Source organism: Xenopus laevis, chromosome 2S (genome assembly GCF_017654675.1).
Source record: "Xenopus laevis strain J_2021 chromosome 2S, Xenopus_laevis_v10.1, whole genome shotgun sequence".
Lineage (NCBI taxonomy): Eukaryota > Metazoa > Chordata > Amphibia > Anura > Pipidae > Xenopus > Xenopus laevis.
In genome coordinates, this window is record NC_054374.1 from 91869405 (window position 1) to 91886257 (window position 16853).

Sequence of the window (16853 nt, forward strand, 5' to 3'; positions counted from 1 at the left end):
ATATAAGTCCTATAGAGCAAGCGTTCCTTAGTTTGGTATTGAACCAGTTGACCAATTTTCTCATAACACTTCAACCAATAAGAACACATTAAATTAAAGGGTGTATTTATGATGTGTAAAAATCGGAGTGAAATATTACTTTGATATTGCCCTAAGCAACTAGATTTGCACAAAAAGCAAAAGCAAAGATCTATTTGGTTGTTGCTTCACTTTTTAGACAGCATGATAAATAGACCCCCTAAATGTGGTTTAAAGTATGTTTACAGTATGCAGGGTAAAAAGATAAAAACTGATCCTGTTCAACCAAACAGGCCATAAGTTAGTTTTGAAGTTGCCATTTAGTCTGGAAAGGACTAGGTCAAACAGCAGAACTGCATCATTGCCACAAGGCTTTTTCTACGCTTGTGTAGAATAGGCTGATATGCTACTTTTTGCAAATTGATGTCAGTACTTTCCACCCCAGATGATGAGAACAAAGCCTTGTGTGTTCAGCCTGGCTTCAGAACAAAGGAAAGGGTAAGACTCTCTGAAGGAGAGTTGTCTAAACTGATAAATGCTTCAAATTCTAAACTCTCCCACAGCTCTTCTTTGGCCTAATGGTATGGCATAGCAACTGTAGAAACACATGGAGTGTTTTGACTGCTGACTCTGGGAATACTTGTTAATATTGCCCATGTCTACTTGTCACTGCTTCTGATAATAATTACATGACAAGCGCCATGGCTTAACTATGGAGCATCATGCAGACCTCTGCTGCAGAGGTAAACCTGTCATCCATCCTTATTAGGAATGGTAAGAGGTATTTTAGCTGCTGCTGACCACTGGTGGACAAAGCTCTAACGGAAACTGCCTACTCTGCTAGTACAAGTAGTTAATTAAAATGTGACAGAACCCCTTTTTATGCACTCTAAATTAATAAGCGCAATTTATCAACTTATTAAATCGTGACGCTGATACGTGGATTTTATTAATCATAAAGACCAAATAACCAAACAATTTCTCAATTGTCATCAAGTTACCTTGAAATTCATTGAAACTTCCCAGTTCATCATTGATTTAAATAAAATGTATATATTACAATGGCACTGGAAAAATAAAATAATTCTAGGTCAGGCAGCAGCTATGCAGGAGAAATAACCTTTATTGGGATTGGAGTTGCAACCCTTATTTTGACTTCAACCTTGTTAAAACAGACACCCACATTGCTTGACAACATCAAATATAAGTTATAAAGTTAAAGATCAGTCATGTTATTTCATTTACCGTTCTACATCCAAATTTCTAATCTGATCCAAAATTAGATATGGTATAGCTCTCACCCTTCACATACAGCGTGAGACTGGGGGGCCCAGGGAGGGAAGTGGGGCAGTGACAAAGTTTCAATCGAAGCCACTGGGACCCATGAGAGGGGGGACACCAAAATGTCTGATGGCAAAAATGTTATGTAGTTTATACAGCAGATTTTTATATCAGACTCGTAATTTGACCTGTGCAATCAAGTTTGCAGAAAGATCTGTCAATCCGACACTGTCCAACTAAATTGCCTGCATAGTTTAGTTTTTATGCTGAAAAATGCAGACTTAATATTCTAATGCATGTTTTCAGATGAGAACCCTGTTACATCAATAGTATGGGGTGGTTAGAAGCAGGGCCGCCATTAGGGAGTACAGGTGTCCCGAGCCTGAAGGGGGCCCGGCAGTGCTGCACTTTCGAAAGAGCCAGGCCCCCCATGACATCGAGGAAGCCGTGCAGCCATTTCCGAAGTCACGATCAGCTGAAGCCCCAAAGCAGTGAAAAGACACGAAAACAGCCTAAGCCGAACTACAGCAGCGAAGAGACCCATATCCACGAAAATAGCAGAAGCCGAACTCCCGAAGTGGAGAAAAGACTCGAAGTCCCGAAAACTGAAGTCCTGAAGCGGCAAAAAGACCCGAAGTCACGAAAGGAGGCATGGTTGAAGCCATGAGTTCAACTTACTCCACACCAATTTGTGTTTTTTTATTTTTGTAATCCCTTGGCCACCTATGTTTTTTAAAAAAATATTCTTTGGGGCCCCATTTTTTTTAACTTGTAAAGGAGGCCCTGGCGCCAATGTATTTTTTAAAAAATATTCTTTGGAGCCCCATTTTTTTAACTTGTAAGGGGGGCTCTGGCGCCAATGGTTTTTTAGAAAATATTCTTTGGGGCCTTAATTTTTTTTTTTTACTTGTAAGGGGGGGCCCTGGCGCCAATCCTTTTTTTTTAACTTATAGGGGGGCCCTGGTCACCAATTTTTTTTTTAACTTGTAGGGGGGCCTTGATCACTTTTAAGGGGGGCCCTGGCCATAAATAGCTTTTTATAACACGTGTGGGGGGGTTACCTTTTTTAGTACTGATGTCTGTGTGGTCTTTTAACTGTTGTGTGGAGTGGGCCCCGATATTTTGCTGTACGGAACCCCGTGATTTCTAATGGCGGCCCTGGTCAGAAGTATTTTCTCTGCCAGCTAATAGCTTCAGTTACAGTAGAGGCAATATATCAAGTACACTTTTAAATAACAGAATAGAGACATTAAGAACAATATTCCCACATCCTAAATACATTATATATATTAAAAGGCAGTGGGAATTTAGCCCAAATTACAACATATTCAGTGAGGCTGAATATTTTGGCGGACACCCCTTACCCTTTGTAATAGGTTACCTGAAAGATGGATTAGGTTTCAGTATTCAACATGAGAAGGGTTAGCTCTAAAATCTTCTGTACTACTGAACATACATACATACAGTGCATACTGAATGCTGCCTAGTGACCAGTGTCAGAAAGCAACCCAACAGGAGAATAAGAGGAAAAGAGCTGGTGGCTCAGATGGAGATAAAAAAATAACACACTTGTAATAAATTAAAAAGTTCATTAAAATCATGCAACATAAGTAGTCTAAAATGTGTTTAATGGTTAGAACCACAGCTCTGCAGTGCTAGGGCACTGAGGACATTTCTCACAAGGAAATTATCTTCAAGGGATGTTTTTCCTGTGCTGCAAGGGGGATGTAAACTTTTCCTGTGTTGGCATGGTTGTAGGCTTCCTTCCAAAAAAATATGCTGACAGGTTATTTGGCTTCGATTAAAACAAGTAAATATAGTTGAGAGATTAGATTGTGAGTTTCATTGGGAAGGAACTATATGAATGATCAGGAATTCCATACATTGGTGATAGTGATGAGTGAAATTTTTCATCCCAAAAATGACACCCATAGACTCCAATGGGGAAAAAATAATGTTGCCCATCACTGATTGGTGATACTGTATATAAGTACTCATTGGTACTGTCTACCATTAAAAGCGTGGCTCATGGGAAAACATGTTTTTTTTTCAAAATGCATCAGTTAATAGTGCTGCTCCAGCAGACTTCTGCATATAGGGCTAGATATATTGTCATATTCCCAGGTACCCCCAGCCATGTAACTTGTGCTCTAATAAACTTCAATCACTCTTTACTGTTGCACTGAAAATTGAAGTGATATCACCTCCCAGCAGCCCATCAGCAGAACAAGGGAAGGAAACCAGATAACAGCTCCCTGGTAGATATAAGAACAGCACTCAATAGTAAAAATACATGTCCCACTGGGACTCCTTCAGTAGAAGAAACCATAGCCTGTCGGAAAGCTGTTCCATAGTGCAGCACTGGCTCATTCTGAAAGCGCGACCAGGCTAAATGACCTGGGATGGCTGCCTACACACCAGTATTACAACAAAAAGTACACTTGTTGGGTTAGGAATAAAATTTGACATGGTAGAGTGAATTATTTGCAGTGAAATTTAGAAATAAAAAAATCATGACGGAATCCATATAACTTTTAGTATGTTATAAAATGGCTAATTCTAGGCCTTTTGATACTTCAGCTTTTATAGTAACTGCTACATTTTAGTACTCATTTTTCTATTCAGGATCTCTCCTATTCATATTCCAGTCTCTTATTCATATCAGTGTAGTTGCTAGGGTTATTTGGACAATAACAGACATACAACTTTATGGCAAACTTAACTCTCTTAAGTGCCATCAGAATTTTGCATTTCATGTGCACTCAGTGTGAAACATTTTTTAAACATTTTGTGCTCTCTCCCTACAGGGGGGTTTTAATTCACCTAGCAAAACTATACATTGTTTTCTGGGCGATTTTTAGGACAACCTGAGATTTTTAAATTACAGCTGGCATCAAAAGCCCCATGTTTTCCAAATCAATCAATACCAAATATGTATAGTTTTATGGAGATTTATAACTTGTATGGAAGAAAAATTCTCAGCAGTGCACAAAATGTTTAAAGCACTGCCCTAAAAATCAACATACTTTAGATTCCAAGGACAAAAAAATATTGTGCGGTCCAACTTCCGTTGTACCGAGGGACGACATTTTTTATGGCCTACATTGTGGAGGGCTGATAATGAAAGCCAGTGTTGACCACTCACAGTTTTTAAACCACTCTCATGTTATCACAAGAGATTTTCAGACCATAACCACATTAATAATGGTAGCACACCAAAAAACCAAAGTGGTGCGCACTGCAGGTCATATAGGTCACATTAAAGGACCAGTAACGTCAAAAATTTTTACAAAAAATTTCGTTAGAATACAACGAAAAAAAAACACCAACACAAATTAAAATTTAAAATAGCAAAGCCTTTATTAAGAAATAACTTACAGAAACTCCACTTCCTGTCCTCTTCATAAACGGCGAAAGGGCGACCATCCATCTGCAGCGCTTGATTTCTCCTCCTGGCTATACAATGACAGCGTGTCCTCTGCCCGATCACCTTCTCCAGCTCTTCTTCATCCAGCAGCAGTATGAAAGCGATGTCTCCTGCTCCTCCGCTCCAGGAATGCAGCCCTGACTGCCGACCCCGTGCTCACTCCGTCACTGTCAAGGCAGCTGAAACAAAGCAGCCGCAAAAGAATGCGTCCAACACTGAGCCGGCAACCCCAGGAGGACGAGCTTCTTTTGGTGAGCCGTGCTGCTCCCTGCCTGCAGCTGCTTCTGCTCCCTCCAAACTGCTGTTGGGCTGCTATTGGCTGAATCGTGAACCGGCAGAATTTGGGGGGGACAGCCTTTCGCCCTGGAGCGGTGCAGACGCAGCCTCCTAATACACTCAATGCGGACCTGCCAGGGTTGTATGATTTACTTTTATTTACTCCTCCTGCCGGCTCAGTGTTGGACGCATTCTTTTGCGGCTGCTTTGTTTCAGCTGCCTTGACAGTGACGGAGTGGGCACGGGTCGGCAGTCAGGGCTGCATTCCTGGAGCGGAGGAGCAGGAGACATTGCCTTCATACTGCTGCTGGATGAAGAAGAGCTGGAGAAGGCGATCGGGCAGAGGACACGCTGTCAGTGTATAGCCAGGAGGAGAAATTGAGCGCTGCAGATGGATGGTCGCCCTTTCGCCGTTTATGAAGAGGACAGGAAGTGGAGTTTCTGTAAGTTATTTCTTAATAAAGGCTTTGCTATTTTAAATTTTAATTTGTGTTGGTGTTTTTTTTTTGTTGTATTCTAACGAATTTTTTTGTAAAAATTTTTTACGTTACTGGTCCTTTAAGACATGTAGAGTATGGCACACAGGCAGAACGGGTTCAGACCGTGCAGGTATTTACAGTCTAAAGTTGTAAAAATGCAGGGTCCAGTTAATAACATAGTAAGTTAGGTTGATAAGAGACAGTTAATAACATAGTAAGTTAAGTTGATAAGAGATACGCATCCATCAAGTTCAACCTTCAAGTCTATATATAACCAGTCTAAATGCTAGTTGATACAGAGGAAAGCAAAAAAAAACTATTTGAAGCCTCTCCAATTCCTTCCTGACTAGTACTTTGGACTAGTCCTTAGATCAACTGGTACTATGAGCTATCTTTCATGACCCTGTATTCCCTCCCTTGGAAAGAAGAGAGAATGGAGAGAATTCCACATTGCTGTAGAAACTCCTTTCTTCTAATCAGAATGGGTGACCTTGTGTCATCTGGAAAGACCTACTGGCAAATAAAGCATTTGAGAGATTATTATATGGTCCCCTTATATATTTATACATTATTATTTATTTATTGACATGTATTTATATAGTGCCAACATATTGCGTACCACTGTAAAGTAAATGTGTTTATACAACTAAATCACATGAATTATATACATAGAACATAAGGAGTTACATACATCACAATCAATACCAGTACAAAAGATGAGGAAGGCCCTATGCAAAAGAGCATACACTCTAAAGGGAAGGGAGTAATACACAAGATGTGGGAGTGGAAAGATTGAATTAAGTGGGTGAGAAATGTGGTACTGTATGTGGTGTTGCATTTAGTAGTTAAGCAGAGTGAGGGTAGGCTTCTCGAAAGAAGTGCGTTTTAAGAGATTTCTTGAAAGCAGAAAGGTTGGGAGAAAGTCGGACAGGCCATGGGAGAGAGTTCCAGAGGAGGGGTGCAGCCCTTGCAAAGTCTTGAATGCGAGCATGTGAGGAGGTAATGAGATAAGAGTTGAGTAGCAGGTCAGTAGAGGAGCGCAGTAAGCAGTTGGGTGAGTATATAGAGATGAGTTCAGAGATGTAGGGTGGGGCAGAGTTATGAAGTGCTTTGAATGTCAGAGTCATTAATTTGATTCTGAAAGGTAGCGGAAGCCAGTGCATGGAGTGACAGAATGGCGTGGCAGAGGAGGAGTGGTTGCTGAGGTATATGAGCCTCGCAGCAGTGTTCATTATGGACTGGAGAGGTGACAGTCTCTGGAGGGGAAGGCCAATTAAAATAGAGTTACAGTAGTCTAGATGTGATATGATGAGAGTGTGAATAAGAATATTGGCAGCCTCTTGGGTGATAAATGATCGTATTTTGGATATTTTCCTTAGGTGGAAGTGACATGATTTAATAAGTGACTGGATATGAGGAGTGAATGACAGGGCAGAATCTAGGATAACCCCAAGGCACCGGGCCTGGGGAGAGTGGAATTGTTAGCTATGATGGATGCTTCTGGGATGTTACTGGTGTTAGTTGGAGGAAAGAGAACCATATCAGTTTTAGAGTATCTCAGGTAGAGATAGTGGACAGGTGGGAGGAGACGCGAGTTAGGAGTTTTGGGTTGAGATCAGGAGATGAGAGATAGATCTGAGAATCGTAAGCATAGGTGGTAGTGGAAACCATACGAGTTGATTAATTTGCTGATGGAGGAAGTATAGAGGGAGAATAGTAAGGGTCCCAGGACAGAGCCTTGAGGAACCCCAACAGGAAGTGGTAGGGGAGAAGATGCTACTCCGTTGTAGTAGACACTGAAGGAACGATTAGTGATGTAAGAAGAGAACCAGGACAGGGCTTTGTCACGAAGGCCACATAGTTATCATATCATCCCTTAAGCTCCTCTTCTCCAGCGTGAACAACCACAACTTAGCCATTCTTTCCTCATAGATATTTTCCATACCTTATACCAGCTTAGTTGCCCTTCTCTGCACTCTCTCTAATTTAATAATATCCTGTTTGAGCACTGGAGACCAAAACTTTATGGCATATTTTAGATGGGACCTTACCAGAGCTCTGTACAGTGTAAGTAACCCTTTCTCCCGGGAATCAATGCCCCATTAAATACCGCTAAAGACTTTATTTGCCTTTGATGCTGCTGACTGGCATTGCTTGCTACAAGGACTCCAAGGTCTTTTTCCATTATAGATTTGCCTAGTGCAGTCCCATTAAGTGTTGAAGTTTACAAAGCAGTCTTCATGTGGGGGCCGCACAAGGTATACCCACTGACCACCAGCTGGACAGCATTGATTAAACAGGATTACAAAGTACAACTCCACAAAGCTTTGCTAAAGTTACAAGTTTTGATACAAAGGTATGAATATTACATCACCTTAAAGCTTTCAGTTTATAACAACTTATCTCCTGTCATTAGTAATATTAAAATGATTTTGTAAATAACATTTTTGTGATTGCTTTTATGTGGTTATACAAATGGTTTTGTGTTACCGATGACCACAATAAAGGGAAATGATTTCAGTCCTGTTTCTAAACCACACTTCTGCAAAGATTAAATGAGATCATAGTAATCTCAATTAGTGATAACGTCATATAAACCTAATTTGTTTTGTCCTGGGCTTTAAACATGTTCAGTGCAACAAAATTATTGAATAAATTATGACCTATTCCAGTAATCAAATGATACACATGCTTTAAACTAGAACAAATATTTATTTTCATTTAGCCTTATTCAAGGTCATAAAGGACTTCAATGATAGAATGATTGCTTACCATGCACCTTGTCACTTTTTATAAATAACTGGTACTTAACTATAATTAGGCCGTGCAGCTGTACTTTATAGCCCAACATATTTTCTTCCATTAGCAGGCATCTATGGAATATCTATCAATGAATCATCTCACCTCCCTCTATGTCAGTCTGAAATTTGACTAGGGAAACTATAAGTATTTCAGTGATGTTCAGACAAAACTGGTGGTTCCCAGCAAAATGTAAACCTGTTTTTTATTAAAGTGCATATTATATTCAACATGTATATTTGTAAATGTTATGTTAAAAGTACATCTTTGCTATTAAAAATTAACAGTGTGTCATTTCATGCTGCATAGGTTGACTATTTTCCTTGTGGCTGCCCAGTAGTCACTGGGTTTGGAATTCAGGTAAGGTGCTCTTCTTGTTTTTGTGTATCCTATGGCATTTGAGACCAGTTTGTGAGTTGATCATCAGCCTTAGACTCCACCGGTTATCTTTGGAATTGCTGCCATTTTGATCAAATTTAACAAACAATTTACATAAAGGTACAGTATACATACATTTTTAACATGAGCTCAATGAATAGGGGGATGTGCTGATTACATTCTTTGACTATTATGAAATATAATTATGAAATATCTATGGTTTTTGTTATTAATGGCACTAAACAAGAAAATTAAACCAGTAACATTTTAGCACTTCCTGTTACTTCCTTGTTCTGCTGAGCACTCAATAATAATTATAAGCTATTCAATAATAATGAGCTACTCAAGGGCTGAGACTTAGGCTAAGGGCACATGGAGCATTGGCTCCGCTCAGTGTTGGACTTGGGTGCCCAGGGCTGCCATCTGGAAGCCAATCACTCTGGTCTCTAGCTCATGCACCTTCAAATATCACCCCACCCCCGGCAGATTACCTCTTGAGGCCACAATTGGGGGTGGGAGCAATGGCACCTGAAGTTCCTGGCAGAAAAAACATGCCTGGTTTGGCATTTCTTTCCCTGGTGTCCCAAAAAATGGAGGGTGGCTCCATTGCTTTTCAACTGCATTTATTTTGTGTTTTCTTCTGCAGCTCCCTTGATCTGCACTGAAAAGTGCAGCTTCTACTTGAGTGCAGGCATGAGGAGCAGAAATCATACTGAAAATGTCTCCTTTTGTGTTATTTATTTTTTTTAACTTGTGGGGGCCCAATAAAATGAAAACAAAAAACATTGGTGACCAGGGCTCTCCCCCATAAAAGTAATAAAAAGCATTGGTGGCCAGCCCCCCAAGTTGAAAAAAACTTTTGCGGCCAGGGTGCCACATTTGAATAATAGAAACATGGGCAGTCAGGTCTCTCCCCCTATAAAAGGTGAAAAACAACACTGAGCAGGAATTTTAAAAAAAATTGGTTTGTGTTCAGTAGAAATGTACCTTTAAAATTTGGCAGGTGGTCATCTTCTTAATAAGCGAGAACAGCTTCTTTGCTCTCGGGCAATTTCGGCTCCCATTCAGTGGCTTCTCCTTTGGCTCTGCATGAATGCAGTGGCCCACTGGCCATTTGCCTGAATGGCCATATTGTCAGTCTGGGCCTGCTGGGATCTCATATAAAGTTTAACATCGCTTGCACACTGCTGAGTCAAGTGAGTGCCATTTGGAGATATTTGCAATGTAAGTGCCAAATTGAGCACCACATACATATGGATTTTAATCTGGCTCCATACATGGTCTGTTGTGTTGTTCTGAATGACTACCCTGTGCAACATGCATCAAATACAAAATCCAGTATAAATTTGCAGTCTGCATCCTTTCCCATTCCATAACATGCACATCTCATTGATGTTCAAGTTATGGGGCAGGAGAGGTGACCGTGACATCTACATTTTACCACCCCTTTTGAATAGAATTCTGGCAAAGAGAGACAGTGTATAATCACTACATATTATATTATGTACTATCTTCTTGCTGTATAAGATGTGGAGGCTTCTTTAGTAGAGGTCAGATTTTAGTGGTTTTAGAGGTTTTTGAAACCAGGTCTAAACTCACAAACTCTAAAACCACGATTAATAAAAAGCACAAACAAAAAAAAAAAGAGCATAACAATGTGCTAAATGTGATAAATCCAAAATATTTCTTGTTTTTAGTGTAAAAATATAATGTAAACTGCAACAAGGTACATATAATATTTGTAAATGTATTTATTTATAGGCAAGGCCCTCTTTTCCTCTTATATTAGTTATTGGTTGTTCTTGTATGTTTGATGTGTAGATACAATTTTGTACAATTTGGCAGAATGTGTTGGCATTTCATGTTATTAATAATAAAAATAATAATAGCTAATGACTTTAAATCAATCAAAATGAGGAAGCTGCTTAGGTTAAAAAAGATCAGAGACATCTAGTGGTAGAAAGCAGTATCACTAGTTCAGAACTAATTTCATAGTCTTCTATTTCGCTCAAATATCAATTCAATACATTTTAGCAACAGTATAAACCTCTTCCATGAAAGGTTATTTATTATCTACTAGTAAACATAAAGGTACCAACATAGTTTATAAAAAATAAAATGCTAGTTTCTGTTTGAACTATAGGTAGAAGGGCAGATTGACACTGGTGCTTGGTATAATTAGAAGTTAGTGGACCCCACAACAAGGTTTTCTACAGGATCATTAAACCATGAGAAAGATGACCTGCTTTAGAAATATACACTGAAACTTGGCATAAGTCAGGACTGCACTGCTATGTGCTCCCAATGCTGCAGACTTGTTATAAGAGTTGATGTATTTTTCCTGGTAGATTCTATGTTTGGGCTTAAAAGGCTCTGCGTTCCTTCTGCTGTTATATTGCTGACTGTGGATTTCATCAGAGTTCCTTCTCCTAATTCATTGTTAGACAAATGAGGCATAGTTTGCTTAGAGTTATAAATTAGTGTATGGGATTAAATAGTTACAATTTTAATTTAGAAGTGGATTTAGACCAGTGTAACTAATTATTGAAAAAGTGCGTGCCCCTCTAAGGGGGGGGGATGTGTTAGGTGCACTAAATACCTGTGAGGCTTACTGGATATTAACCCTGAATACACACAGCCCTCGAGGCCTAAACACCAAATTTGATATTTCTTATTTTGTATAAATTTATAGAATTTGTTTTGGTAATGTTTACTTTATCTCTAGTTGGACAATTGTGATTTGGTAATTTACCAACAGGGGTCGCTATAGACCTCGTCTATATTTGCCGTTATTTCCCCAGGGTTCCTTTATGATTAAGGGCGCTTGCACCCAAAACGCGTCAAGCAACGTTGTGTAACGTGACTTTTTAACTATGTGTAAAGCTGCTGAAGTTGTGTATTACATTGAGTAAAAAAATGCTTTGAGAGGCTTGTCAGCTGCCAGGAAGGTAAATGTGCAGTAAACATGGAAAATGCATAGGGTACAAGAACAAATGCTCTAAATTGTGAATTATTGGATATCTGATTTGAAAAGTTGACAGAGCTACTGATTTTTAAAACTTTTTTTTCATAAAGAAATGCTTGTATATTATATATAATTTACAGTAGAATATATATAATCCAGTATACATCCAGTATACAAGTGGCATGTGCTGACATCAGAATGTGACATTTATTACTTAAAGTGGTAGACGAACACTTTACTAAATGAACTGTCGATGCTATCGTCAGAGCAGCACCCACAGAAAAGTAGATACTGTAGAAGTGAAATGGAAGCAGCAAGTTTGAAGTGTGAGGTTAGGGTTGCCACCATCCAGTTTTGACAGCTCCTTTTTCAGAAAGGCTGTCCAGGTCAAAACTGCTTGCCCGGTTTTCCAAATTAGGAAATCTGTACAGGACTCCCCTTGATTGATGTCCTAGCTCGCCCCCTGATGCCACTGCCCTGCTACGCCACTCATTCTTCCCTGTAATGTCACACCCCCTGCCACTTTTCTGTAACCACACACACGCCCAACTGTTCAGCGGCCCAAAGGTGCCAACCGAATGTGAGGTGCAAACAAAAAACACAGCCAAACAGAACCAAATCATGCAGCCCCATAGAAGCTTAACGTCAGTACAGAATGCAGTGACAGAAGGTACAACAGAGACAATAACTTCCCAGCAAAATTTAAGGGCAAAGACACACAGAGTTACTTGTCCTGGCTACAAAATAGACAATAGTGATAATTGGCTTTACTAAGACATTAATGTGTCTTAGTAAATTCTTAGGCAATTCTCAAAAGTAGCTGCTACTAGTCTCTTTTAAAACACACGTAGGGGGAGTGTAATAAAATGTGCAAAGAGAACAAATTTGCGAATAAAAATTTGCATGTTGCAATGTAATATTCTTCATTAGAATTATTGCATTGTAAATCTTAATTGCGCATTGCAAACCTTTAACAACTGCTTGAAGGTGGCGTAAACTTTTGGAGCAATTGTGACAAGTTTTTCATCAAAGGGGTACTTCAGCTTCCAAACCAAAATTTGATTAAGAGGCCCACATAACATAGAAACCCCCTCTTATATAACCATCACAGCTACCCATTTCTTCAAAAAGTATGAATAAATGCCATTTTCTATGCTGAAATCCAGCTGGTTAACAGTTCTTCTCTTTCTGCATCATTTGAAATCCCTGCACGGAACAAGGGACTAAACACTGATGTTACGAATTGTAACAACTCAACAGCTTACAGACAGCATACAGGAACTACATAACCCACAATACATTGCACTGTGAGGTTCATTTCCTCATTGCATACCTCCCAACTGTCCCTTTTTCGGAGGGACAGTCCCTCTTTTGACAGCTCAACCCGCAGTCCCTCATTTGTACTGGAAAGTCCCTCTTTTCTATGCACTGAACAGCCAGAAAAAGAAACAAAGTTTCTCACTTAATTGGATTTTAGCAGAGAGCCCAGAACAACTAACAGGTGCAAATAAGATACTTTGTAACAATTTTGAGACACAAAAACACAGTTTAGATAAGGAGAAATATTTTCAAACTTTCATAACCTGCCAAATTTTGTAAAACAAACATGGTAATTAGGGGGTGTGGCCACAGAAAGGGGTGTGGTCCAAAAAATGTTGTCCCTCTTTTTACTTCCAAAATGTTGGGAGGTATGTTATGGAATTCACGTGTGCAGGGAATTGTGGGGTTTGGAGGATGCAGGCTAAGGACAGCTGGCTGTTGATACAAAGTAACAATAGTCAACCAGCTCAGCAAAGAAGTCAGACAGGAGAGCAGGGGGCTAGGCTTAGGGATCTGTCACAAATTCATTAAAAATCATGAAAAGTCTGCATATTTTTTTAAATGATGTATATTGCAAAGTTTCTTGAAATTATGTTTACTTTCAAAAAGCTCAAATTTTGTTTTTGTGGAGTTCCCCTTTAAGAAGTTGTATTACATAAACTGCACACTATCTCAAACTATGAAATTTGCAATCCCTGACCTACTGTCGTGTGAGGGGCAAAGTGTTTGCAAAGGCAAAATTGTTCACTGTGCGAACATTTATTCGCATTATGAATGAATTGCAACCAATTCTACATTGCCCCAGTATTGTCTTAGTAAAGGCAATTATCACTATTGTCTATTTTGTAGCCACAACAAGTCAGGGCTGGAACTAGGGGTAGGCAGAGTAGGCACGTGCCTAGGGCGCAAAGGTGGAGGGGCGCCAGGCACGTACTTACTCCTACCCCTAGTCCGGTCCCTTCTCTGCCGACCACGAGTACGCGAACGCATGCGTCGATTTGCGCATGCGCAGAAGCATCTATGCGCTCACGCGTAGAAGCGCGCAACTAGCCGGCACAGCAGCCGGGCAGGCTGCCTAGGGCGCCTGCCCGGCTTGGCCCGGCTCTGCAACAAGTAGCTGCTACTAGTTTCTCTGTGTGTCTTCACCCTAAGGAGTATGTATCCCTATTGATCATTTTTCTTGGGCCTCTGCTCATCAACCCCCTACATCTAAGTCATAGTATTGTGGCATCACCTCTGATATTTACTTAATAAAATAAAGTCATGTGGCTTTGTGGTCACAGAAATCTTTAGTGACTTCTATTAGCCTTATAAATGACAGTAGTGCTTGGAGGGTCTTTATCCTATAAATCTCTTCCTCTTCACTTATGCAAGTATTATGCTGTAGGGTTGTCAAAGAGAACATAGGAATCTTAGACTAGTGACTTTTAGGCCAATTACACATGGGGCACCCACATTAAACCATGCTTCCTATAGATGAGAATGTTCAGAATGTGTAGATGCCGCACTTCTCACCTCTCCTTTGATTCCCCTGCTTTGGTGATCTCCCTAGATGGTCGGCACTCGTCAATGCAATGTGAATGTAGATTTTAAATCCATATAGATGAGAAACCACCCCAAAATACCTTATTTTGCAGTGCACAGTCATAACTAATGGTAAAACATTTGCATCACATAATCATACAAAAATGCCATACCGCCCAACATTTTGAAAACAGAAAGAGGGACAAATAGATTTGTCTCGCTGAGCATGGCAAAATGGTTTTGACCACGCCCATTTTATGGCCACACCCCCAATTACCATGTTCATTATGCATAATTCGTCAGGTTATGAAAGTTTAAACACATTTCTGTGGTGTTTATGTGTTATTACAGTTTTGCTAATGAAGGTGAATTGCCCTTTAAGCTGCAAGCCACAGTTTCCCTAAGAGACCTGCTTATTTTAAATTGTTACAATTGTTTCTTTGCTTATCTTAAATTGTTACAAAAGTATCTACGTGCACCTGCCACATATTCTGGGCTCTCTGCCAAAAGCCAATTGAGTTTTAGAATCTTTTTCTGCCTGTTCAATGCAGGAGATCAAAGAGAAAGTCGGGACATTTCAGTAACAATCTGGGACTGCGGGTTGAGCTGTCAAAATCGTGACTGTCCCGTGAAAAATGGACAGTTGGGAGGTATGAAATGCAGTGCCTTATGTTCCAGGAAAAAAGGTGATAGGCCCAGTGTACATTGAAATATGCAAGCAAAAAGGTGGCTAGTAAGATCTCCAAAAATAAGACTTTATTTCATGATGATGGCACCCCTTTGATATCCATGAGAAATTCATCTGTCTGACTCATCATCAACTAAATGAAAGCCATTGCTCTGCTATTCATTCACTCCACAGTTAATTTTATTTTCTCATGTAGACATGATGTAGGTAAGTATATTTATATATACAGAACTATATTTTGCTTTAAAGCTTTTTAGTTATCTTGCTGAAATAAGCACAAATGTGGCCGTAAATTAAAAGACCAGCAACACTACAAAAGCAGGTTATTTTTATGACATGCCACTTTTATCCTGTATATGTAAAATCCATTTCTTTTTATAGTTCAGTCTTTCATTTCAGTGTGTTTACTATCATCTCTGCTGTGTTCATCCATCTTTTATCTGTTAGCTAAACAAAGCCCCACCAGCTTCATTGGGGGTCATTTATAAACTTCGGCAGGGCAGATTGGTTCCCAAAGTGAATATATTTGCCCTGTGCATGGTTATATTTATAAAGCTGAATAATATTCACAATGCGATATAGGAGCTTTATAAATATGTCAAAATTCACAAATTGCCAATATTTATGCGCACACTTTGGTGGCGGATAAAATATTCACAAAACAGTTTCGCAAACTGAGAATTTAAGTTACTATCAACGCTTTTTTTGCACACAACAACCTCGCACATTGGGGGCACTCACGCAAACTCCCGTCTCATTTGCGCACCATTTGCGAAAATGTATTCACACTGCGAATTCGCAAAAACTGGAAAGACGGGCAGAGCAGTGCAATATATTAGCGTTAAGGAAAAAACATGCGCAATACAACCATTTGCGAAAAATATGCGCTGCGCGAACTTTATAAGTGACCCCCATTGTGTTTAGTGAAGCCTTGCATAATGCATATTCATAACCTGTCCCCAAAGGCCCATACAAGACTATAAATTAATATAACTGAAATTATGCAGAATCTTAGCACAACTAAGGAACGAATTATGTGTAAAGGCATTTAGGCCAATAAAAGTGTTATTGGCACTTTAATACACCCAATGTCAAAAATAATATTTTGAAACAATAGCAATGTTTACTAAAATTCCCATATCAAATCAACGCCCACAATGCTGGTAAAGCATCAAGGTGAAGAAGAAACAAGTGGTTCCCATCTAATTATCCCCCACTGCTGCTCAAAGGTAATTTACCCGCCTCCAAACAACAGATTTGTGTTTTCTTCTCGTGCACAGGAACACAAATGTTTTCCAATGCAGCACTCATTTTATTGAGAGGGTTGGGTCACAATGAAGTTGAGTTTTACTATATATATGTTTCAGATGCTGTACTGTTGCTACTAATGTAGTCTGCAGAGATGATTTTATTACAGCTCTACTGAGAAATGTCTAGTGATGGTTAAGTAAAGTACACAATATATTATGACTTACATGTGCAGGACTATTTTAATTTGCATTTGTTCTCTCTATCAATTCTAATTTTATTATTATGGTTATAAAAGTGACATCTGGTTTTGTACAAGCCCACTGGAAAATGGAAAAACACATGAATCGGAAAAGCTAATGAAGAGACACATTCCATACAGTACAAAGGTAAGCTTCAAACAGCAACTGTACATCAGAAATTGAATATCACACTAAAGATAGTCTCTGG